General features: G+C 34.8%; 29 non-coding genes across 29 annotated transcripts; all 29 read right to left on the bottom strand.

The window, feature by feature from the left end:
• Positions 1-119: 119 nt before the first annotated feature.
• On the bottom strand, positions 120-202 carry TRNAS-GCU (transfer RNA serine (anticodon GCU)). Its single transcript has one exon. It is a non-coding gene; the product is annotated as a tRNA-Ser (tRNA).
• A 748-nt stretch (positions 203-950) lies between these two features.
• Positions 951-1,032, bottom strand: TRNAS-GCU (transfer RNA serine (anticodon GCU)). Its single transcript has one exon. It is a non-coding gene; the product is annotated as a tRNA-Ser (tRNA).
• Positions 1,033-1,799: 767 nt separating this feature from the next.
• Positions 1,800-1,881, bottom strand: TRNAS-GCU (transfer RNA serine (anticodon GCU)). The gene has a single exon. It is a non-coding gene; the product is annotated as a tRNA-Ser (tRNA).
• Positions 1,882-2,648: 767 nt separating this feature from the next.
• TRNAS-GCU (transfer RNA serine (anticodon GCU)) lies at positions 2,649-2,730 on the bottom strand. Its single transcript has one exon. It is a non-coding gene; the product is annotated as a tRNA-Ser (tRNA).
• Positions 2,731-3,477: 747 nt separating this feature from the next.
• On the bottom strand, positions 3,478-3,559 carry TRNAS-GCU (transfer RNA serine (anticodon GCU)). Its single transcript has one exon. It is a non-coding gene; the product is annotated as a tRNA-Ser (tRNA).
• Positions 3,560-4,327: 768 nt separating this feature from the next.
• On the bottom strand, positions 4,328-4,409 carry TRNAS-GCU (transfer RNA serine (anticodon GCU)). The gene has a single exon. It is a non-coding gene; the product is annotated as a tRNA-Ser (tRNA).
• Positions 4,410-5,176: 767 nt separating this feature from the next.
• TRNAS-GCU (transfer RNA serine (anticodon GCU)) lies at positions 5,177-5,258 on the bottom strand. The gene has a single exon. It is a non-coding gene; the product is annotated as a tRNA-Ser (tRNA).
• Positions 5,259-6,005: 747 nt separating this feature from the next.
• On the bottom strand, positions 6,006-6,087 carry TRNAS-GCU (transfer RNA serine (anticodon GCU)). Its single transcript has one exon. It is a non-coding gene; the product is annotated as a tRNA-Ser (tRNA).
• Positions 6,088-6,836: 749 nt separating this feature from the next.
• Positions 6,837-6,918, bottom strand: TRNAS-GCU (transfer RNA serine (anticodon GCU)). The gene has a single exon. It is a non-coding gene; the product is annotated as a tRNA-Ser (tRNA).
• Positions 6,919-7,685: 767 nt separating this feature from the next.
• TRNAS-GCU (transfer RNA serine (anticodon GCU)) lies at positions 7,686-7,767 on the bottom strand. Its single transcript has one exon. It is a non-coding gene; the product is annotated as a tRNA-Ser (tRNA).
• Positions 7,768-8,514: 747 nt separating this feature from the next.
• TRNAS-GCU (transfer RNA serine (anticodon GCU)) lies at positions 8,515-8,596 on the bottom strand. The gene has a single exon. It is a non-coding gene; the product is annotated as a tRNA-Ser (tRNA).
• A 768-nt stretch (positions 8,597-9,364) lies between these two features.
• On the bottom strand, positions 9,365-9,446 carry TRNAS-GCU (transfer RNA serine (anticodon GCU)). The gene has a single exon. It is a non-coding gene; the product is annotated as a tRNA-Ser (tRNA).
• A 747-nt stretch (positions 9,447-10,193) lies between these two features.
• TRNAS-GCU (transfer RNA serine (anticodon GCU)) lies at positions 10,194-10,275 on the bottom strand. Its single transcript has one exon. It is a non-coding gene; the product is annotated as a tRNA-Ser (tRNA).
• A 749-nt stretch (positions 10,276-11,024) lies between these two features.
• TRNAS-GCU (transfer RNA serine (anticodon GCU)) lies at positions 11,025-11,106 on the bottom strand. Its single transcript has one exon. It is a non-coding gene; the product is annotated as a tRNA-Ser (tRNA).
• Positions 11,107-11,873: 767 nt separating this feature from the next.
• Positions 11,874-11,955, bottom strand: TRNAS-GCU (transfer RNA serine (anticodon GCU)). The gene has a single exon. It is a non-coding gene; the product is annotated as a tRNA-Ser (tRNA).
• Positions 11,956-12,702: 747 nt separating this feature from the next.
• TRNAS-GCU (transfer RNA serine (anticodon GCU)) lies at positions 12,703-12,784 on the bottom strand. Its single transcript has one exon. It is a non-coding gene; the product is annotated as a tRNA-Ser (tRNA).
• A 747-nt stretch (positions 12,785-13,531) lies between these two features.
• TRNAS-GCU (transfer RNA serine (anticodon GCU)) lies at positions 13,532-13,613 on the bottom strand. The gene has a single exon. It is a non-coding gene; the product is annotated as a tRNA-Ser (tRNA).
• Positions 13,614-14,362: 749 nt separating this feature from the next.
• TRNAS-GCU (transfer RNA serine (anticodon GCU)) lies at positions 14,363-14,444 on the bottom strand. The gene has a single exon. It is a non-coding gene; the product is annotated as a tRNA-Ser (tRNA).
• A 767-nt stretch (positions 14,445-15,211) lies between these two features.
• TRNAS-GCU (transfer RNA serine (anticodon GCU)) lies at positions 15,212-15,293 on the bottom strand. Its single transcript has one exon. It is a non-coding gene; the product is annotated as a tRNA-Ser (tRNA).
• Positions 15,294-16,040: 747 nt separating this feature from the next.
• On the bottom strand, positions 16,041-16,122 carry TRNAS-GCU (transfer RNA serine (anticodon GCU)). Its single transcript has one exon. It is a non-coding gene; the product is annotated as a tRNA-Ser (tRNA).
• Positions 16,123-16,871: 749 nt separating this feature from the next.
• Positions 16,872-16,953, bottom strand: TRNAS-GCU (transfer RNA serine (anticodon GCU)). The gene has a single exon. It is a non-coding gene; the product is annotated as a tRNA-Ser (tRNA).
• Positions 16,954-17,720: 767 nt separating this feature from the next.
• TRNAS-GCU (transfer RNA serine (anticodon GCU)) lies at positions 17,721-17,802 on the bottom strand. The gene has a single exon. It is a non-coding gene; the product is annotated as a tRNA-Ser (tRNA).
• Positions 17,803-18,549: 747 nt separating this feature from the next.
• Positions 18,550-18,631, bottom strand: TRNAS-GCU (transfer RNA serine (anticodon GCU)). The gene has a single exon. It is a non-coding gene; the product is annotated as a tRNA-Ser (tRNA).
• Positions 18,632-19,398: 767 nt separating this feature from the next.
• Positions 19,399-19,480, bottom strand: TRNAS-GCU (transfer RNA serine (anticodon GCU)). The gene has a single exon. It is a non-coding gene; the product is annotated as a tRNA-Ser (tRNA).
• A 749-nt stretch (positions 19,481-20,229) lies between these two features.
• Positions 20,230-20,311, bottom strand: TRNAS-GCU (transfer RNA serine (anticodon GCU)). The gene has a single exon. It is a non-coding gene; the product is annotated as a tRNA-Ser (tRNA).
• Positions 20,312-21,058: 747 nt separating this feature from the next.
• TRNAS-GCU (transfer RNA serine (anticodon GCU)) lies at positions 21,059-21,140 on the bottom strand. Its single transcript has one exon. It is a non-coding gene; the product is annotated as a tRNA-Ser (tRNA).
• Positions 21,141-21,907: 767 nt separating this feature from the next.
• Positions 21,908-21,989, bottom strand: TRNAS-GCU (transfer RNA serine (anticodon GCU)). Its single transcript has one exon. It is a non-coding gene; the product is annotated as a tRNA-Ser (tRNA).
• A 747-nt stretch (positions 21,990-22,736) lies between these two features.
• On the bottom strand, positions 22,737-22,818 carry TRNAS-GCU (transfer RNA serine (anticodon GCU)). The gene has a single exon. It is a non-coding gene; the product is annotated as a tRNA-Ser (tRNA).
• A 749-nt stretch (positions 22,819-23,567) lies between these two features.
• Positions 23,568-23,649, bottom strand: TRNAS-GCU (transfer RNA serine (anticodon GCU)). The gene has a single exon. It is a non-coding gene; the product is annotated as a tRNA-Ser (tRNA).
• Positions 23,650-23,923: the final 274 nt, after the last annotated feature.

The following is a 23,923-nucleotide window of genomic DNA, read 5'->3' as shown; positions in this document are numbered from 1 at the left end:
ACACTTGCTCATGTTTACCATCTTAAAGTAGACTTCTTGATTTGACTTGTTTATTTTGGCCATTTGTGTGTCAGTAGCAGTATTTGTAAAAATGCCTCTTCTACCTAAAAAGCATTGTGACGACGAGGATGGGATTTGAACCCATGCGTGCAGAGCACAATGGATTAGCAGTCCATCGCCTTAACCACTCGGCCACACGTCTCACTGGTATGCAATATGGCAAACATTCCAACACCACTAGTTATACTTCAAAGTCAATTCTTTATGTTCTTGTAGATTGTGTCATTTTCACAATTACGAGCTTGATAGCAAGTCGACTTTCAACTATCCTTGGCTTTAGGAACATTTATTTAATTTTAACTGAAACTTGTGAACAAATCCACCATCACCCACCTCACAAACAAAAATGATTTTTAATACTTCTGGCCAATAACATGACCTTCTCTGTAAAAGTAATGTATTAATTTTCACTAAATGTGTTCTATGCTTGTCTTTAATGAAGTGACAGACTATGTTACATGAGTTACAGTAATTTCAAATCTCTGCAAATATTACAAACATCACCATTTAGAGTTTGCTGTCACTGTAATGTAAACAAGAAAATTATGCAGGAATAAGGTTTAACCTATATTAAGGGCTCTGCTGTAAAAATGTTTTAACTGCATCCCATATCAGTTTAACAGAGCCCAAGAAATGTCATAGACTTTAAATTATCTAAACATAAATCATTTTAACCTATACTTGTGAGCTAATCCACCATCATGGGGGATAAAGCATTTGCAAAATAAATTCTAGATAGTAGTATTGACATTGCATGTTCAAATATCAAGACACTTGCTCATGTTTACCATCTTAAAGTAGACTTCTTGATTTGAATTGTTTATTTTGGCCATTTTTGTGTCAGTAGCAGTATTTGTAAAAATGCCTCTTCTACCTAAAAAGCATTGTGACGACGAGGATGGGATTTGAGCCCATGCGTGTAGAGCACGATGGATTAGCAGTCCATCGCCTTAGCAACTCGGCCACCTCGTCTCACTGGTATGCAATCTGGCAAACATTCCAACACCACTAGTTATACTTCAAAGTCAATTCTTTATGTTCTTGTAGATTGTGTCATTTTCACAATCACGAGCTTGATAGCAAGTCGACTTTCAACCATCCTTGGCTTTAGGAACATTTCTTTAATTTTAACCGAAACTTGTGAACAAATCCACCATCACCCACCTCACAAACAAAAATGATTTTTAATACTTCTGGCCAATAACATGACCTTCTCTGTAAAAGTAATGTATTAATTTTCACTAAATGTGTTCTATGCTTGTCTTTAAGGAAGTGACAGACTATGTTACATGAGTTACAGTAATTTCAAATCTCTGCAAATATTACAAACATCACCATTTAGAGTTTGCTGTCACTGTAATGTAAACAAGAAAATTATGCAGGAATAAGGATTAACCTATATTAAGGGCTCTGCTGTAAAAAATTTTAACTGCACCCCATATCAGTTTAATAAAGCCCAAGAAATGTCATAGACTTTAATTATCTAAACATAAATCATTTTAACCTATACTTGTGAGCTAATCCACCATCATGGGGAAATAAAGCATTTGCCAAACAAATTCAAGATAGTAGTATTGACAATGCATGTTCAAATATCAAGACACTTGCTCATGTTTACCATCTTAAAGTAGACTTCTTGATTTGACTTGTTTATTTTGGCCATTTTTGTGTCAGCTTCACTTGCTGGTTTATGAAGCAGTATTTGTAAAAATGCCTCTTCTACCTAAAGAGCATTGAGACGACAAGGATGGGAATTGAACCCATGCGTGCAGAGCACAATGGATTAGCAGTCCATCGCCTCAACCACTCTGCCACCTCGTCTCACTGGTATGCAGTCTGGCAAAATTTCCAACACCACTTGTTAAACTTCAGAGTCAATTCTTTATGTTCTTGTAGATTGTGTCATTTTCACAATCACGAGCTTGATAGTAAGTCGACTTTCAACCATCCTTGGCTTTAGGAACATTTATTTAATTTTAACCGATACTTGTGAACAAATTCACCATCATCCACCTCACAAACAAAAATGTTTTTTAATACTTCTGGCCAATAACATGACCTTCTCTGTAAAAGTAATGTATTAATTTTCACTAAATGTGTTCTATGCTTGTCTTTAAGGAAGTGACAGACTATGTTACATGAGTTACAGTAATTTCAAATCTCTGCAAATATTACAAACATCACCATTTAGAGTTTGCTGTTACTGTAATGTAAACAAGAAAATTATGCAGGAATAAGGTTTAACCTATATTAAGGGCTCTGCTGTAAAAATGTTTAACTGCACCCCATATCAGTTTAATAAAGCCCAAGAAATGTCATAGACTTTAATTATCTAAACATAAATCATTTTAACCTATACTTGTGAGCTAATCCACCATCATGGGGAAATAAAGCATTTGCCAAACAAATTCAAGATAGTAGTATTGACAATGCATGTTCAAATATCAAGACACTTGCTCATGTTTACCATCTTAAAGTAGACTTCTTGATTTGACTTGTTTATTTTGGCCATTTTTGTGTCAGCTTCACTTGCTGGTTTATGAAGCAGTATTTGTAAAAATGCCTCTTCTACCTAAAGAGCATCGTGACGACAAGGATGGGATTTGAATCCATGCGTGCAGAGCACAATGGATTAGCAGTCCATCGCCTTAACCACTCGGCCACCTCGTCTCGCTGGTATGCAATATAGCAAACATTCCAACACCACTAGTTATACTTCAAAGTCAATTCTTTATGTTCTTGTAGATTGTGTCATTTTCACAATCACGAGCTTGATAGCAAGTCGACTTTCAACCATCCTTGGCTTTAGGAACATTTATTTAATTTTAACCGAAACTTGTGAACAAATCCACCATCACCCACCTCACAAACAAAAATGATTTTTAATACTTCTGGCCAATAACATGACCTTCTCTGTAAAAGTAATGTATTAATTTTCACTAAATGTGTTCTATGCTTGTCTTTTAGGAAGTGACAGACTATGTTACGTGAGTTACAGTAATTTCAAATCTCTGCAAATATTACAAACATCACCATTTAGAGTTTGCTGTCACTGTAATGTAAACAAGAAAATTATGCAGGAATAAGGTTTAACCTATATTAAGGGCTCTGCTGTAAAAAAATTTAACTGCACCCCATATCAGTTTAATAAAGCCCAAGAAATGTCATAGACTTTAATTATCTAAACATATATTATTTTAACCTATACTTGTGAGCTAATCCACCATCATGGGGGATAAAGCATTTGCAAAATAAATTCTAGATAGTAGTATTGACATTGCATGTTCAAATATCAAGACACTTGCTCATGTTTACCATCTTAAAGTAGACTTCTTGATTTGACTTGTTTATTTTGGCCATTTGTGTGTCAGTAGCAGTATTTGTAAAAATGCCTCTTCTACCTAAAAAGCATTGTGACGACAAGGATGGGATTTGAACCCATGCGTGCAGAGCACAATGGATTAGCAGTCCATCGCCTTAACCACTCGGCCACCTCGTCTCACTGGTATGCAATCTGGCAAAAATTCCAACACCACTAGTTATACTTCAAAGTCAATTCTTTATGTTCTTGTAGATTGTGTCATTTTCACAATCACGAGCTTGATAGCAAGTCGACTTTCAACCATCCTTGGCTTTAGGAACATTTATTTAATTTTAACCAAAACTTGTGAACAAATCCACCATCACCCACCTCACAAACAAAAATGATTTTTAATACTTCTGGCCAATAACATGACCTTCTCTGTAAAAGTAATGTATTAATTTTCACTAAATGTGTTCTATGCTTGTCTTTAATGAAGTGACAGACTATGTTACATGAGTTACAGTAATTTCAAATCTCTGCAAATATTACAAACATCACCATTTAGAGTTTGCTGTCACTGTAATGTAAACAAGAAAATTATGCAGGAATAAGGTTTAAACTATATTAAGGGCTCTGCTGTAAAAATGTTTTAACTGCATCCCATATCAGTTTAACAAAGCCCAAGAAATGTCATAGACTTTAATTATCTAAACATAAATCATTTTAACCTATACTTGTGAGCTAATCCACCATCATGAGGAAATAAAACATTTGCCAAACAAATTCAAGATAGTAGTATTGACAATGCATGTTCAAATATCAAGACACTTGCTCATGTTTACCATCTTAAAGTAGACTTCTTAATTTGACTTGTTTATTTTGGCCATTTTTGTGTCAGCTTCACTTGCTGGTTTATGAAGCAGTATTTGTAAAAATGCCTCTTCTACCTAAAGAGCATTGAGACGACAAGGATGGGAATTGAACCCATGCGTGCAGAGCACAATGGATTAGCAGTCCATCGCCTTAACCACTCTGCCACCTCGTCTCACTGGTATGCAGTCTGGCAAAATTTCCAACACCACTTGTTAAACTTCAGAGTCAATTCTTTATGTTCTTGTAGATTGTGTCATTTTCACAATCACGAGCTTGATAGTAAGTCGACTTTCAACCATCCTTGGCTTTAGGAACATTTATTTAATTTTAACCGATACTTGTGAACAAATTCACCATCATCCACCTCACAAACAAAAATGTTTTTTAATACTTCTGGCCAATAACATGACCTTCTCTGTAAAAGTGATGTATTAATTTTCACTAAATGTGTTCTATGCTTGTCTTTAATGAAGTGACAGACTATGTTACATGAGTTACAGTAATTTCAAATCTCTGCAAATATTACAAACATCACCATTTAGAGTTTGCTGTCACTGTAATGTAAACAAGAAAATTATGCAGGAATAAGGTTTAACCTATATTAAGGGCTCTGCTGTAAAAAAAATTAACTGCACCCCATATCAGTTTAATAAAGCCCAAGAAATGTCATAGACTTTAATTATCTAAACATAAATTATTTTAACCTATACTTGTGAGTTAATCCACCATCACGGGGAAATAAAGCATTTGCCAAACAAATTCAAGATAGTAGTATTGACAATGCATGTTCAAATATCAAGACACTTGCTCATGTTTACCATCTTAAAGTAGACTTCTTGATTTGACTTGTTTATTTTGGCCATTTTTGTGTCAGCTTCACTTGCTGGTTTATGATGCAGTATTTGTAAAAATGCCTCTTCTACCGAAAGAGCATTATGACGACAAGGATGGGATTTGAACCCATGCGTGCAGAGCACAATGGATTAGCAGTCCATCGCCTTAACCACTCGGCCGCCTCGTCTCACTGGTATGCAATTTGGCAAACTTTCCAACACCACTTGTTATACTTTAAAGTCATTTCTTTATGTTCTTGTAGATTGTGTCATTTTCACAATCACGAGCTTGATAGCAAGTCGACTTTTAACCATCCTTGGCTTTAGGAACATTTATTTAATTTTAACCGATACTTGTGAACAAATTCACCATCATCCACCTCACAAACAAAAATGATTTTTAATACTTCTGGCCAATAACATGACCTTCTCTGTAAAAGTAATGTATTAATTTTCACTAAATGTGTTCTATGCTTGTCTTTAATGAAGTGACAGACTGTTACATGAGTTACAGTAATTTCAAATCTCTGCAAATATTACAAACATCACCATTTAGAGTTTGCTGTCACTGTAATGTAAACAAGAAAATTATGCAGGAATAAGGTTTAACCTATATTAAGGGCTCTGCTGTAAAAATGTTTTAACTGCATCCCATATCAGTTTAACAAAGCCCAAGAAATGTCATAGACTTTAAATTATCTAAACATAAATCATTTTAACCTACACTTGTGAGCTAATCCACCATCATGAGGGATAAAGCATTTGCAAAATAAATTCTAGATAGTAGTATTGACATTGCATGTTCAAATATCAAGACACTTGCTCATGTTTACCATCTTAAAGTAGACTTCTTGATTTGACTTATTTATTTTGGCAATTTGTGTGTCAGTAGCAGTATTTGTAAAAATGCCTCTTCTACCTAAAAAGCATTGTGACAACGAGGATGGGATTTGAACCCATGCGTGCAGAGCACAATGGATTAGCAGTCCATCGCCTTAACCACTCGGCCACCTCGTCTCGCTGATATGCAATATGGCAAACATTCCAACACCACTAGTTATACTTCAAAGTCAATTCTTTATGTTCTTGTAGATTGTGTCATTTTCACAATTACGAGCTTGATAGCAAGTCGACTTTCAACCATCCTTGGCTTTAGGAACATTTATTTAATTTTAACTGAAACTTGTGAACAAATCCACCATCACCCACCTCACAAACAAAAATGATTTTTAATACTTCTGGCCAATAACATGACCTTCTCTGTAAAAGTAATGTATTAATTTTCACTAAATGTGTTCTATGCTTGTCTTTAATGAAGTGACAGACTATGTTACATGAGTTACAGTAATTTCAAATCTCTGCAAATATTACAAACATCACCATTTAGAGTTTGCTGTCACTGTAATGTAAACAAGAAAATTATGCAGGAATAAGGTTTAACCTATATTAAGGGCTCTGCTGTAAAAATGTTTTAACTGCATCCCATATCAGTTTAACAGAGCCCAAGAAATGTCATAGACTTTAAATTATCTAAACATAAATCATTTTAACCTATACTTGTGAGCTAATCCACCATGATGGGGTATAAAGCATTTGCAAAATAAATTCTAGATAGTAGTATTGACATTGCATGTTCAAATATCAAGACACTTGCTAATGTTTACCATCTTAAAGTAGACTTCTTGATTTGAATTGTTTATTTTGGCCATTTTTGTGTCAGTAGCAGTATTTGTAAAAATGCCTCTTCTACCTAAAAAGCATTGTGACGACGAGGATGGGATTTGAACCCATGCGTGTAGAGCACAATGGATTAGCAGTCCATCGCCTTAACCACTCGGCCACCTCGTCTCACTGGTTTGCAATCTGGCAAACATTCCAACACCACTAGTTATACTTCAAAGTCAATTCTTTATGTTCTTGTAGATTGTGTCATTTTCACAATCACGAGCTTGATAGCAAGTCGACTTTCAACCATCCTTGGCTTTAGGAACATTTATTTAATTTTAACCGAAACTTGTGAACAAATCCACCATCACCCACCTCACAAACAAAAATGATTTTTAATACTTCTGGCCAATAACATGACCTTCTCTGTAAAAGTAATGTATTAATTTTCACTAAATGTGTTCTATGCTTGTCTTTAAGGAAGTGACAGACTATGTTACATGAGTTACAGTAATTTCAAATCTCTGCAAATATTACAAACATCACCATTTAGAGTTTGCTGTCACTGTAATGTAAACAAGAAAATTATGCAGGAATAAGGTTTAACCTATATTAAGGGCTCTGCTGTAAAAATTTTTAACTGCACCCCATATCAGTTTAATAAAGCCCAAGAAATGTCATAGACTTTAATTATCTAAACATAAATCATTTTAACCTATACTTGTGAGCTAATCCACCATCATGGGGAAATAAAGCATTTGCCAAACAAATTCAAGATAGTAGTATTGACAATGCATGTTCAAATATCAAGACACTTGCTCATGTTTACCATCTTAAAGTAGACTTCTTGATTTGACTTGTTTATTTTGGCCATTTTTGTGTCAGCTTCACTTGCTGGTTTATGAAGCAGTATTTGTAAAAATGCCTCTTCTACCTAAAGAGCATCGTGACGACAAGGATGGGATTTGAACCCATGCGTGCAGAGCACAATGGATTAGCAGTCCATCGCCTTAACCACTCGGCCACCTCGTCTCGCTGGTATGCAATATAGCAAACATTCCAACACCACTAGTTATACTTCAAAGTCAATTCTTTATGTTCTTGTAGATTGTGTCATTTTCACAATCACGAGCTTGATAGCAAGTCGACTTTCAACCATCCTTGGCTTTAGGAACATTTATTTAATTTTAACCGAAACTTGTGAACAAATCCACCATCACCCACCTCACAAACAAAAATGATTTTTAATACTTCTGGCCAATAACATGACCTTCTCTGTAAAAGTAATGTATTAATTTTCACTAAATGTGTTCTATGCTTGTCTTTTAGGAAGTGACAGACTATGTTACGTGAGTAACAGTAATTTCAAATCTCTGCAAATATTACAAACATCACCATTTAGAGTTTGCTGTCACTGTAATGTAAACAAGAAAATTATGCAGGAATAAGGTTTAACCTATATTAAGGGCTCTGCTGTAAAAAAATTTAACTGCACCCCATATCAGTTTAATAAAGCCCAAGAAATGTCATAGACTTTAATTATCTAAACATATATTATTTTAACCTATACTTGTGAGCTAATCCACCATCATGGGGGATAAAGAATTTGCAAAATAAATTCTAGATAGTAGTATTGACATTGCATGTTCAAATATCAAGACACTTGCTCATGTTTACAATCTTAAAGTAGACTTCTTGATTTGACTTGTTTATTTTGGCCATTTGTGTGTCAGTAGCAGTATTTGTAAAAATGCCTCTTCTACCTAAAAAGCATTGTGACGACAAGGATGGGATTTGAACCCATGCGTGCAGAGCACAATGGATTAGCAGTCCATCGCCTTAACCACTCGGCCACCTCGTCTCACTGGTATGCAATCTGGCAAAAATTCCAACACCACTAGTTATACTTCAAAGTCAATTCTTTATGTTCTTGTAGATTGTGTCATTTTCACAATCACGAGCTTGATAGCAAGTCGACTTTCAACCATCCTTGGCTTTAGGAACATTTATTTAATTTTAACCAAAACTTGTGAACAAATCCACCATCACCCACCTCACAAACAAAAATGATTTTTAATACTTCTGGCCAATAACATGACCTTCTCTGTAAAAGTAATGTATTAATTTTCACTAAATGTGTTCTATGCTTGTCTTTAATGAAGTGACAGACTATGTTACATGAGTTACAGTAATTTCAAATCTCTGCAAATATTACAAACATCACCATTTAGAGTTTGCTGTCACTGTAATGTAAACAAGAAAATTATGCAGGAATAAGGTTTAACCTATATTAAGGGCTCTGCTGTAAAAATGTTTTAACTGCATCCCATATCAGTTTAACAAAGCCCAAGAAATGTCATAGACTTTAATTATCTAAACATAAATCATTTTAACCTATACTTGTGAGCTAATCCACCATCATGAGGAAATAAAACATTTGCCAAACAAATTCAAGATAGTAGTATTGACAATGCATGTTCAAATATCAAGACACTTGCTCATGTTTACCATCTTAAAGTAGACTTCTTGATTTGACTTGTTTATTTTGGCCATTTTTGTGTCAGCTTCACTTGCTGGTTTATGAAGCAGTATTTGTAAAAATGCCTCTTCTACCTAAAGAGCATCGTGACGACAAGGATGGGATTTGAACCCATGCGTGCAGAGCACAATGGATTAGCAGTCCATCGCCTTAACCACTCGGCCACCTCGTCTCGCTGGTATGCAATATAGCAAACATTCCAACACCACTAGTTATACTTCAAAGTCAATTCTTTATGTTCTTGTAGATTGTGTCATTTTCACAATCACGAGCTTGATAGCAAGTCGACTTTCAACCATCCTTGGCTTTAGGAACATTTATTTAATTTTAACCGATACTTGTGAACAAATTCACCATCATCCACCTCACAAACAAAAATGATTTTTAATACTTCTGGCCAATAACATGACCTTCTCTGTAAAAGTAATGTATTAATTTTCACTAAATGTGTTCTATGCTTGTCTTTAATGAAGTGACAGACTGTTACATGAGTTACAGTAATTTCAAATCTCTGCAAATATTACAAACATCACCATTTAGAGTTTGCTGTCACTGTAATGTAAACAAGAAAATTATGCAGGAATAAGGTTTAACCTATATTAAGGGCTCTGCTGTAAAAATGTTTTAACTGCATCCCATATCAGTTTAACAAAGCCCAAGAAATGTCATAGACTTTAAATTATCTAAACATAAATCATTTTAACCTATACTTGTGAGCTAATCCACCATCATGGGGGATAAAGCATTTGCAAAATAAATTCTAGATAGTAGTATTGACATTGCATGTTCAAATATCAAGACACTTGCTCATGTTTACCATCTTAAAGTAGACTTCTTGATTTGACTTATTTATTTTGGCAATTTGTGTGTCAGTAGCAGTATTTGTAAAAATGCCTCTTCTACCTAAAAAGCATTGTGACGACGAGGATGGGATTTGAACCCATGCGTGCAGAGCACAATGGATTAGCAGTCCATCGCCTTAACCACTCGGCCACCACGTCTCGCTGCTATGCAATATGGCAAACATTCCAACACCACTAGTTATACTTCAAAGTCAATTCTTTATGTTCTTGTAGATTGTGTCATTTTCACAATTACGAGCTTGATAGCAAGTCGACTTTCAACCATCCTTGGCTTTAGGAACATTTATTTAATTTTAACTGAAACTTGTGAACAAATCCACCATCACCCACCTCACAAACAAAAATGATTTTTAATACTTCTGGCCAATAACATGACCTTCTCTGTAAAAGTAATGTATTAATTTTCACTAAATGTGTTCTATGCTTGTCTTTAATGAAGTGACAGACTATGTTACATGAGTTACAGTAATTTCAAATCTCTGCAAATATTACAAACATCACCATTTAGAGTTTGCTGTCACTGTAATGTAAACAAGAAAATTATGCAGGAATAAGGTTTAACCTATATTAAGGGCTCTGCTGTAAAAATGTTTTAACTGCATCCCATATCAGTTTAACAGAGCCCAAGAAATGTCATAGACTTTAAATTATCTAAACATAAATCATTTTAACCTATACTTGTGAGCTAATCCACCATGATGGGGGATAAAGCATTTGCAAAATAAATTCTAGATAGTAGTATTGACATTGCATGTTCAAATATCAAGACACTTGCTCATGTTTACCATCTTAAAGTAGACTTCTTGATTTGAATTGTTTATTTTGGCCATTTGTGTGTCAGTATCAGTATTTGTAAAAATGCCTCTTCTACCTAAAAAGCATTGTGATGACGAGGATGGGATTTGAACCCATGCGTGTAGAGCACAATGGATTAGCAGTCCATCGCCTTAACCACTCGGCCACCTCGTCTCACTGGTATGCAATCTGGGAAACATTCCAACACCACTGGTTATACTTCAAAGTCAATTCTTTATGTTCTTGTAGATTGTGTCATTTTCACAATCACGAGCTTGATAGCAAGTCGACTTTCAACCATCCTTGGCTTTAGGAACATTTATTTAATTTTAACCGAAACTTGTGAACAAATCCACCATCACCCACCTCACAAACAAAAATGATTTTTAATACTTCTGGCCAATAACATGACCTTCTCTGTAAAAGTAATGTATTAATTTTCACTAAATGTGTTCTATGCTTGTCTTTAAGGAAGTGACAGACTATGTTACATGAGTTACAGTAATTTCAAATCTCTGCAAATATTACAAACATCACCATTTAGAGTTTGCTGTCACTGTAATGTAAACAAGAAAATTATGCAGGAATAAGGTTTAACCTATATTAAGGGCTCTGCTGTAAAATTTTTTAACTGCACCCCATATCAGTTTAATAAAGCCCAAGAAATGTCATAGACTTTAATTATCTAAACATAAATCATTTTAACCTATACTTGTGAGCTAATCCACCATCATGGGGAAATAAAGCATTTGCCAAACAAATTCAAGATAGTAGTATTGACAATGCATGTTCAAATATCAAGACACTTGCTCATGTTTACCATCTTAAAGTAGACTTCTTGATTTGACTTGTTTATTTTGGCCATTTTTGTGTCAGCTTCACTTGCTGGTTTATGAAGCAGTATTTGTAAAAATGCCTCTTCTACCTAAAGAGCATCGTGACGACAAGGATGGGATTTGAACCCATGCGTGCAGAGAACAATGGATTAGCAGTCCATCGCCTTAACCACTCGGCCACCTCGTCTCGCTGGTATGCAATATAGCAAACATTCCAACACCACTAGTTATACTTCAATGTCAATTCTTTATGTTCTTGTAGATTGTGTCATTTTCACAATCACGAGCTTGATAGCAAGTCGACTTTCAACCATCCTTGGCTTTAGGAACATTTATTTAATTTTAACCGAAACTTGTGAACAAATCCACCATCACCCACCTCACAAACAAAAATGATTTTTAATACTTCTGGCCAATAACATGACCTTCTCTGTAAAAGTAATGTATTAATTTTCACTAAATGTGTTCTATGCTTGTCTTTTAGGAAGTGACAGACTATGTTACGTGAGTAACAGTAATTTCAAATCTCTGCAAATATTACAAACATCACCATTTAGAGTTTGCTGTCACTGTAATGTAAACAAGAAAATTATGCAGGAATAAGGTTTAACCTATATTAAGGGCTCTGCTGTAAAAAATTTTAACTGCACCCCATATCAGTTTAATAAAGCCCAAGAAATGTCATAGACTTTAATTATCTAAACATATATTATTTTAACCTATACTTGTGAGCTAATCCACCATCATGGGGGATAAAGCATTTGCAAAATAAATTCTAGATAGTAGTATTGACATTGCATGTTCAAATATCAAGACACTTGCTCATGTTTACCATCTTAAAGTAGACTTCTTGATTTGACTTGTTTATTTTGGCCATTTGTGTGTCAGTAGCAGTATTTGTAAAAATGCCTCTTCTACCTAAAAAGCATTGTGACGACGAGGATGGGATTTGAACCCATGCGTGTAGAGCACAATGGATTAGCAGTCCATCGCCTTAACCACTCGGCCACCTCGTCTCACTGGTACGCAATCTGGCAAACATTCCAACACCACTAGTTATACTTCAAAGTCAATTCTTTATGTTCTTGTAGATTGTGTCATTTTCACAATCACGAGCTTGATAGCAAGTCGACTTTCAACCATCCTTGGCTTTAGGAACATTTATTTAATTTTAACCGATACTTGTGAACAAATTCACCATCATCCACCTCACAAACAAAAATGATTTTTAATACTTCTGGCCAATAACATGACCTTCTCTGTAAAAGTAATGTATTAATTTTCACTAAATGTGTTCTATGCTTGTCTTTAATGAAGTGACAGACTGTTACATGAGTTACAGTAATTTCAAATCTCTGCAAATATTACAAACATCACCATTTAGAGTTTGCTGTCACTGTAATGTAAACAAGAAAATTATGCAGGAATAAGGTTTAACCTATATTAAGGGCTCTGCTGTAAAAATGTTTTAACTGCATCCCATATCAGTTTAACAAAGCCCAAGAAATGTCATAGACTTTAAATTATCTAAACATAAATCATTTTAACCTATACTTGTGAGCTAATCCACCATCATGGGGGATAAAGCATTTGCAAAATAAATTCTAGATAGTAGTATTGACATTGCATGTTCAAATATCAAGACACTTGCTCATGTTTACCATCTTAAAGTAGACTTCTTGATTTGACTTATTTATTTTGGCAATTTGTGTGTCAGTAGCAGTATTTGTAAAAATGCCTCTTCTACCTAAAAAGCATTGTGACGACGAGGATGGGATTTGAACCCATGCGTGCAGAGCACAATGGATTAGCAGTCCATCGCCTTAACCACTCGGCCACCTCGTCTCGCTGCTATGCAATATGGCAAACATTCCAACACCACTAGTTATACTTCAAAGTCAATTCTTTATGTTCTTGTAGATTGTGTCATTTTCACAATTACGAGCTTGATAGCAAGTCGACTTTTAACCATCCTTGGCTTTAGGAACATTTATTTAATTTTAACTGAAACTTGTGAACAAATCCACCATCACCCACCTCACAAACAAAAATGATTTTTAATACTTCTGGCCAATAACATGACCTTCTCTGTAAAAGTAATGTATTAATTTTCACTAAATGTGTTCTATGCTTGTCTTTAATGAAGTGACAGACTATGTTACATGAGTTACAGTAATTTCAAATCTCTGCAAATATTACAAACATCACCATTTAGAGTTTGCTGTCACTGTAACGTAAACAAGAAAATTATGCAGGAATAAGGTTTAACCTATATTAAGGGCTCTGCTGTAAAAATGTTTTAACTGCATCCCATATCAGTTTAACAGAGCCCAAGAAATGTCATAGACTTTAAATTATCTAAACATAAATCATTTTAACCTATACTTGTGAGCTAATCCACCATGATGGGGGATAAAGCATTTGCAAAATAAATTCTAGATAGTAGTATTGACATTGCATGTTCAAATATCAAGACACTTGCTCATGTTTACCATCTTAAAGTAGACTTCTTGATTTGAATTGTTTATTTTGGCCATTTGTGTGTCAGTATCAGTATTTGTAAAAATGCCTCTTCTACCTAAAAAGCATTGTGACGACGAGGATGGGATTTGAACCCATGCGTGTAGAGCACAATGGATTAGCAGTCCATCGCCTTAACCACTCAGCCACCTCGTCTCACTGGTATGCAATCTGGGAAACATTCCAACACCACTAGTTATACTTCAAAGTCAATTCTTTATGTTCTTGTAGATTGTGTCATTTTCACAATCACGAGCTTGATAGCAAGTCGACTTTCAACCATCCTTGGCTTTAGGAACATTTATTTAATTTTAACCGAAACTTGTGAACAAATCCACCATCACCCACCTCACAAACAAAAATGATTTTTAATACTTCTGGCCAATAACATGACCTTCTCTGTAAAAGTAATGTATTAATTTTCACTAAATGTGTTCTATGCTTGTCTTTAAGGAAGTGACAGACTATGTTACATGAGTTACAGTAATTTCAAATCTCTGCAAATATTACAAACATCACCATTTAGAGTTTGCTGTCACTGTAATGTAAACAAGAAAATTATGCAGGAATAAGGTTTAACCTATATTAAGGGCTCTGCTGTAAAAATTTTTAACTGCACCCCATATCAGTTTAATAAAGCCCAAGAAATGTCATAGACTTTATTTATCTAAACATAAATCATTTTAACCTATACTTGTGAGTTAATCCACCATCACGGGGAAATAAAGCATTTGCCAAACAAATTCAAGATAGTAGTATTGACAATGCATGTTCAAATATCAAGACACTTGCTCATGTTTACCATCTTAAAGTAAACTTCTTTATTTGACTTGTTTATTTTGGCCATTTTTGTGTCAGCTTCACTTGCTGGTTTATGATGCAGTATTTGTAAAAATACCTCTTCTACCGAAAGAGCATTATGACGACGAGGATGGGATTTGAACCCATGTGTGCAGAGCACAATGGATTAGCAGTCCATCGCCTTAACCACTCGGCCGCCTCGTCTCACTGGTATGCAATTTGGCAAACTTTCCAACACCACTTGTTATACTTCAAAGTCATTTCTTTATGTTCTTGTAGATTGTGTCATTTTCACAATCACGAGCTTGATAGCAAGTCGACTTTTAACCATCCTTGGCTTTAGGAACATTTATTTAATTTTAACTGATACTTGTGAACAAATTCACCATCATCCACCTCACAAACAAAAATGATTTTTAATACTTCTGGCCAATAACATGACCTTCTCTGTAAAAGTAATGTATTAATTTTCACTAAATGTGTTCTATGCTTGTCTTTAATGAAGTGACAGACTGTTACATGATTTACAGTAATTTCAAATCTCTGCAAATATTACAAACATCACCATTTAGAGTTTGCTGTCACTGTAATGTAAACAAGAAAATTATGCAGGAATAAGGTTTAACCTATATTAAGGGCTCTGCTGTAAAAATGTTTTAACTGCATCCCATATCAGTTTAACAAAGCCCAAGAAATGTCATAGACTTTAAATTATCTAAACATAAATCATTTTAACCTATACTTGTGAGCTAATCCACCATCATGGGGGATAAAGCATTTGCAAAATAAATTCTAGATAGTAGTATTGACATTGCATGTTCAAATATCAAGACACTTGCTCATGTTTACCATCTTAAAGTAGACTTCTTGATTTGACTTATTTATTTTGTCAATTTGTGTGTCAGTAGCAGTATTTGTAAAAATGCCTCTTCTACCTAAAAAGCATTGTGACGACGAGGATGGGATTTGAACCCATGCGTGCAGAGCACAATGGATTAGCAGTCCATCGCCTTAACCACTCGGCCACCTCGTCTCGCTGCTATGCAATATGGCAAACATTCCAACACCACTAGTTATACTTCAAAGTCAATTCTTTATGTTCTTGTAGATTGTGTCATTTTCACAATTACGAGCTTGATAGCAAGTCGACTTTCAACCATCCTTGGCTTTAGGAACATTTATTTAATTTTAACTGAAACTTGTGAACAAATCCACCATCACCCACCTCACAAACAAAAATGATTTTTAATACTTCTGGCCAATAACATGACCTTCTCTGTAAAAGTAATGTATTAATTTTCACTAAATGTGTTCTATGCTTGTCTTTAATGAAGTGACAGACTATGTTACATGAGTTACAGTAATTTCAAATCTCTGCAAATATTACAAACATCACCATTTAGAGTTTGCTGTCACTGTAATGTAAACAAGAAAATTATGCAGGAATAAGGTTTAACCTATATTAAGGGCTCTGCTGTAAAAATGTTTTAACTGCATCCCATATCAGTTTAACAGAGCCCAAGAAATGTCATAGACTTTAAATTATCTAAACATAAATCATTTTAACCTATACTTGTGAGCTAATCCACCATGATGGGGGATAAAGCATTTGCAAAATAAATTCTAGATAGTAGTATTGACATTGCATGTTCAAATATCAAGACACTTGCTCATGTTTACCATCTTAAAGTAGACTTCTTGATTTGAATTGTTTATTTTGGCCATTTGTGTGTCAGTATCAGTATTTGTAAAAATGCCTCTTCTACCTAAAAAGAATTGTGACGACGAGGATGGGATTTGAACCCATGCGTGTAGAGCACAATGGATTAGCAGTCCATCGCCTTAACCACTCGGCCACCTCGTCTCACTGGTATGCAATCTGGGAAACATTCCAACACCACTAGTTATACTTCAAAGTCAATTCTTTATGTTCTTGTAGATTGTGTCATTTTCACAATCACGAGCTTGATAGCAAGTCGACTTTCAACCATCCTTGGCTTTAGGAACATTTATTTAATTTTAACCGAAACTTGTGAACAAATCCACCATCACCCACCTCACAAACAAAAATGATTTTTAATACTTCTGGCCAATAACATGACCTTCTCTGTAAAAGTAATGTATTAATTTTCACTAAATGTGTTCTATGCTTGTCTTTAAGGAAGTGACAGACTATGTTACATGAGTTACAGTAATTTCAAATCTCTGCAAATATTACAAACATCACCATTTAGAGTTTGCTGTCACTGTAATGTAAACAAGAAAATTATGCAGGAATAAGGTTTAACCTATATTAAGGGCTCTGCTGTAAAAAATTTTAACTGCACCCCATATCAGTTTAATAAAGCCCAATAAATGTCATAGACTTTAATTATCTAAACATAAATCATTTTAACCTATACTTGTGAGCTAATCCACCATCATGGGGAAATAAAGCATTTGCCAAACAAATTCAAGATAGTAGTATTGACAATGCATGTTCAAATATCAAGACACTTGCTCATGTTTACCATCTTAAAGTAGACATCTTGATTTGACTTATTTATTTTGGCCATTTTTGTGTCAGCTTCACTTGCTGGTTTATGAAGCAGTATTTGTAAAAATGCCTCTTCTACCTAAAGAGCATCGTGACGACAAGGATGGGATTTGAACCCATGCGTGCAGAGCACAATGGATTAGCAGTCCATCGCCTTAACCACTCGGCCACCTCGTCTCGCTGGTATGCAATATAGCAAACATTCCAACACCACTAGTTATACTTCAAAGTCAATTCTTTATGTTCTTGTAGATTGTGTCATTTTCACAATCACGAGCTTGATAGCAAGTCGACTTTCAACCATCCTTGGCTTTAGGAACATTTATTTAATTTTAACCGAAACTTGTGAACAAATCCACCATCACCCACCTCACAAACAAAAATGATTTTTAATACTTCTGGCCAATAACATGACCTTCTCTGTAAAAGTAATGTATTAATTTTCACTAAATGTGTTCTATGCTTGTCTTTTAGGAAGTGACAGACTATGTTACGTGAGTAACAGTAATTTCAAATCTCTGCAAATATTACAAACATCACCATTTAGAGTTTGCTGTCACTGTAATGTAAACAAGAAAATTATGCAGGAATAAGGTTTAACCTATATTAAGGGCTCTGCTGTAAAAAAAATTAACTGCACCCCATATCAGTTTAATAAAGCCCAAGAAATGTCATAGACTTTAATTATCTAAACATATATTATTTTAACCTATACTTGTGAGCTAATCCACCATCATGGGGGATAAAGCATTTGCAAAATAAATTCTAGATAGTAGTATTGACATTGCATGTTCAAATATCAAGACACTTGCTCATGTTTACCATCTTAAAGTAGACTTCTTGATTTGACTTGTTTATTTTGGCCATTTGTGTGTCAGTAGCAGTATTTGTAAAAATGCCTCTTCTACCTAAAAAGCATTGTGACGACAAGGATGGGATTTGAACCCATGCGTGCAGAGCACAATGGATTAGCAGTCCATCGCCTTAACCACTCGGCCACCTCGTCTCACTGGTATGCAATCTGGCAATAATTCCAACACCACTAGTTATACTTCAAAGTCTATTCTTTATGTTCTTGTAGATTGTGTCATTTTCACAATCACGAGCTTGATAGCAAGTCGACTTTCAACCATCCTTGGCTTTAGGAACATTTATTTAATTTTAACCAAAACTTGTGAACAAATCCACCATCACCCACCTCACAAACAAAAATGATTTTTAATACTTCTGGCCAATAACATGACCTTCTCTGTAAAAGTAATGTATTAATTTTCACTAAATGTGTTCTATGCTTGTCTTTAATGAAGTGACAGACTATGTTACATGAGTTACAGTAATTTCAAATCTCTGCAAATATTACAAACATCACCATTTAGAGTTTGCTGTCACTGTAATGTAAACAAGAAAATTATGCAGGAATAAGGTTTAACCTATATTAAGGGCTCTGCTGTAAAAAAAATTAACTGCACCCCATATCAGTTTAATAAAGCCCAAGAAATGTCATAGACTTTAATTATCTAAACATAAATTATTTTAACCTATACTTGTGAGTTAATCCACCATCACGGGGAAATAAAGCATTTCCCAAACAAATTCAAGATAGTAGTATTGACAATGCATGTTCAAATATCAAGACACTTGCTCATGTTTACCATCTTAAAGTAAACTTCTTTATTTGACTTGTTTATTTTGGCCATTTTTGTGTCAGCTTCACTTGCTGGTTTATGATGCAGTATTTGTAAAAATGCCTCTTCTACCGAAAGAGCATTATGACGACGAGGATGGGATTTGAACCCATGCGTGCAGAGCACAATGGATTAGCAGTCCATCGCCTTAACCACTCGGCCGCCTCGTCTCACTGGTATGCAATTTGGCAAACTTTCCAACACCACTTGTTATACTTCAAAGTCATTTCTTTATGTTCTTGTAGATTGTGTCATTTTCACAATCACGAGCTTGATAGCAAGTCGACTTTCAACCATCCTTGGCTTTAGGAACATTTATTTAATTTTAACCGAAACTTGTGAACAAATCCACCATCACCCACCTCACAAACAAAAATGATTTTTAATACTTCTGGCCAATAACATGACCTTCTCTATAAAAGTAATGTATTAATTTTCACTAAATGTGTTCTATGCTTGTCTTTAATGAAGTGACAGACTATGTTACATGAGTTACAGTAATTTCAAATCTCTGCAAATATTACAAACATCACCATTTAGAGTTTTCTGTCACTGTAATGTAAACAAGAAAATTATGCAGGAATAAGGTTTAACCTATATTAAGGGCTCTGCTGTAAAAATGTTTTAACTGCATCCCATATCAGTTTAACAGAGCCCAAGAAATGTCATAGACTTTAAATTATCTAAACATAAATCATTTTAACCTATACTTGTGAGCTAATCCACCATCATGGGGGATAAAGCATTTGCAAAATAAATTCTAGATAATAGTATTGACATTGCATGTTCAAATATCAAGACACTTGCTCATGTTTACCATCTTAAAGTAGACTTCTTGATTTGACTTGTTTATTTTGGCCATTTGTGTGTCAGTAGCAGTATTTGTAAAAATGCCTCTTCTACCTAAAAAGCATTGTGACGACGAGGATGGGATTTGAACCCATGCGTGCAGAGCACAATGGATTAGCAGTCCATCGCCTTAACCACTCGGCCACCTCGTCTCGCTGCTATGCAATATGGCAAACATTCCAACACCACTAGTTATACTTCAAAGTCAATTCTTTATGTTCTTGTAGATTGTGTCATTTTCACAATTACGAGCTTGATAGCAAGTCGACTTTCAACCATCCTTGGCTTTAGGAACATTTATTTAATTTTAACTGAAACTTGTGAACAAATCCACCATCACCCACCTCACAAACAAAAATGATTTTTAATACTTCTGGCCAATAACATGACCTTCTCTGTAAAAGTAATGTATTAATTTTCACTAAATGTGTTCTATGCTTGTCTTTTAGGAATTGACAGACTATGTTACGTGAGTTACAGTAATTTCAAATCTCTGCAAATATTACAAACATCACCATTTAGAGTTTGCTGTCACTGTAATGTAAACAAGAAAATTATGCAGGAATAAGGTTTAACCTATATTAAGGGCTCTGCTGTAAAAAATTTAACTGCACCCCATATCAGTTTAATAAAAGCCCAAGAAATGTCATAGACTTTAATTATCTAAACATATATTATTTTAACCTATACTTGTGAGCTAATCCACCATCATGGGGGATAAAGCATTTGCAAAATAAATTCTAGATAGTAGTATTGACATTGCATATTCAAATATCAAGACACTTGCTCATGTTTACCATCTTAAAGTAGACTTCTTGATTTGACTTGTTTATTTTGGCCATTTGTGTGTCAGTAGCAGTATTTGTAAAAATGCCTCTTCTACCTAAAAAGCATTGTGACGACAAGGATGGGATTTGAACCCATGCGTGCAGAGCACAATGGATTAGCAGTCCATCGCCTTAACCACTCGGCCACCTCATCTCACTGGTATGCAATCTGGCAAAAATTCCAACACCACTAGTTATACTTCAAAGTCAATTCTTTATGTTCTTGTAGATTGTGTCATTTTCACAATCACGAGCTTGATAGCAAGTCGACTTTCAACCATCCTTGGCTTTAGGAACATTTATTTAATTTTAACCGAAACTTGTGAACAAATCCACCATCACCCACCTCACAAACAAAAATGATTTTTAATACTTCTGGCCAATAACATGACCTTCTCTGTAAAAGTAATGTATTAATTTTCACTAAATGTGTTCTATGCTTGTCTTTAAGGAAGTGACAGACTATGTTACATGAGTTACAGTAATTTCAAATCTCTGCAAATATTACAAACATCACCATTTAGAGTTTGCTGTCACTGTAATGTAAACAAGAAAATTATGCAGGAATAAGGTTTAACCTATATTAAGGGCTCTGCTGTAAAACATTTTAACTGCACCCCATATCAGTTTAATAAAGCCCAAGAAATGTCATAGACTTTAATTATCTAAACATAAATCATTTTAACCTATACTTGTGAGCTAATCCACCATCATGGGGAAATAAAGCATTTGCCAAACAAATTCAAGATAGTAGTATTGACAATGCATGTTCAAATATCAAGACACTTGCTCATGTTTACCATCTTAAAGTAGACTTCTTGATTTGACTTGTATATTTTGGCCATTTTTGTGTCAGCTTCACTTGCTGGTTTATGAAGCAGTATTTGTAAAAATGCCTCTTCTACCTAAAGAGCATCGTGACGACAAGGATGGGATTTGAACCCATGCGTGCAGAGCACAATGGATTAGCAGTCCATCGCCTTAACCACTCGGCCACCTCGTCTCACTGGTATGCAATCTGGCAAAAATTCCAACACCACTAGTTATACTTCAAAGTCAATTCTTTATGTTCTTGTAGATTGTGTAATTTTCACAATCACGAGCTTGATAGCAAGTCGACTTTCAACCATCCTTGGCTTTAGGAACATTTATTTAATTTTAACCAAAACTTGTGAACAAATCCACCATCACCCACCTCACAAACAAAAATGATTTTTAATACTTCTGGCCAATAACATGACCTTCTCTGTAAAAGTAATGTATTAATTTTCACTAAATGTGTTCTATGCTTGTCTTTAATGAAGTGACAGACTGTTACATGATTTACAGTAATTTCAAATCTCTGCAAATATTACAAACATCACCATTTAGAGTTTGCTGTCACTGTAATGTAAACAAGAAAATTATGCAGGAATAAGGTTTAACCTATATTAAGGGCTCTGCTGTAAAAATGTTTTAACTGCATCCCATATCAGTTTAACAAAGCCCAAGAAATGTCATAGACTTTAAATTATCTAAACATAAATCATTTTAACCTATACTTGTGAGCTAATCCACCATCATGGGGGATAAAGCATTTGCAAAATAAATTCTAGATAGTAGTATTGACATTGCATGTTCAAATATCAAGACACTTGCTCATGTTTACCATCTTAAAGTAGACTTCTTGATTTGACTTATTTATTTTGTCAATTTGTGTGTCAGTAGCAGTATTTGTAAAAATGCCTCTTCTACCTAAAAAGCATTGTGACGACGAGGATGGGATTTGAACCCATGCGTGCAGAGCACAATGGATTAGCAGTCCATCGCCTTAACCACTCGGCCACCTCGTCTCGCTGCTATGCAATATGGCAAACATTCCAACACCACTAGTTATACTTCAAAGTCAATTCTTTATGTTCTTGTAGATTGTGTCATTTTCACAATTACGAGCTTGATAGCAAGTCGACTTTCAACCATCCTTGGCTTTAGGAACATTTATTTAATTTTAACTGAAACTTGTGAACAAATCCACCATCACCCACCTCACAAACAAAAATGATTTTTAATACTTCTGGCCAATAACATGACCTTCTCTGTAAAAGTAATGTATTAATTTTCACTAAATGTGTTCTATGCTTGTCTTTAATGAAGTGACAGACTATGTTACATGAGTTACAGTAATTTCAAATCTCTGCAAATATTACAAACATCACCATTTAGAGTTTGCTGTCACTGTAATGTAAACAAGAAAATTATGCAGGAATAAGGTTTAACCTATATTAAGGGCTCTGCTGTAAAAATGTTTTAACTGCATCCCATATCAGTTTAACAGAGCCCAAGAAATGTCATAGACTTTAAATTATCTAAACATAAATCATTTTAACCTATACTTGTGAGCTAATCCACCATGATGGGGGATAAAGCATTTGCAAAATAAATTCTAGATAGTAGTATTGACATTGCATGTTCAAATATCAAGACACTTGCTCATGTTTACCATCTTAAAGTAGACTTCTTGATTTGAATTGTTTATTTTGGCCATTTGTGTGTCAGTATCAGTATTTGTAAAAATGCCTCTTCTACCTAAAAAGAATTGTGACGACGAGGATGGGATTTGAACCCATGCGTGTAGAGCACAATGGATTAGCAGTCCATCGCCTTAACCACTCGGCCACCTCGTCTCACTGGTATGCAATCTGGGAAACATTCCAACACCACTAGTTATACTTCAAAGTCAATTCTTTATGTTCTTGTAGATTGTGTCATTTTCACAATCACGAGCTTGATAGCAAGTCGACTTTCAACCATCCTTGGCTTTAGGAACATTTATTTAATTTTAACCGAAACTTGTGAACAAATCCACCATCACCCACCTCACAAACAAAAATGATTTTTAATACTTCTGGCCAATAACATGACCTTCTCTGTAAAAGTAATGTATTAATTTTCACTAAA

This window comes from Pseudophryne corroboree, chromosome 11 (assembly GCF_028390025.1).
Source record: "Pseudophryne corroboree isolate aPseCor3 chromosome 11, aPseCor3.hap2, whole genome shotgun sequence".
Taxonomy (NCBI): domain Eukaryota; kingdom Metazoa; phylum Chordata; class Amphibia; order Anura; family Myobatrachidae; genus Pseudophryne; species Pseudophryne corroboree.
This window is presented reverse-complemented; position numbering and strand designations above follow the sequence as displayed.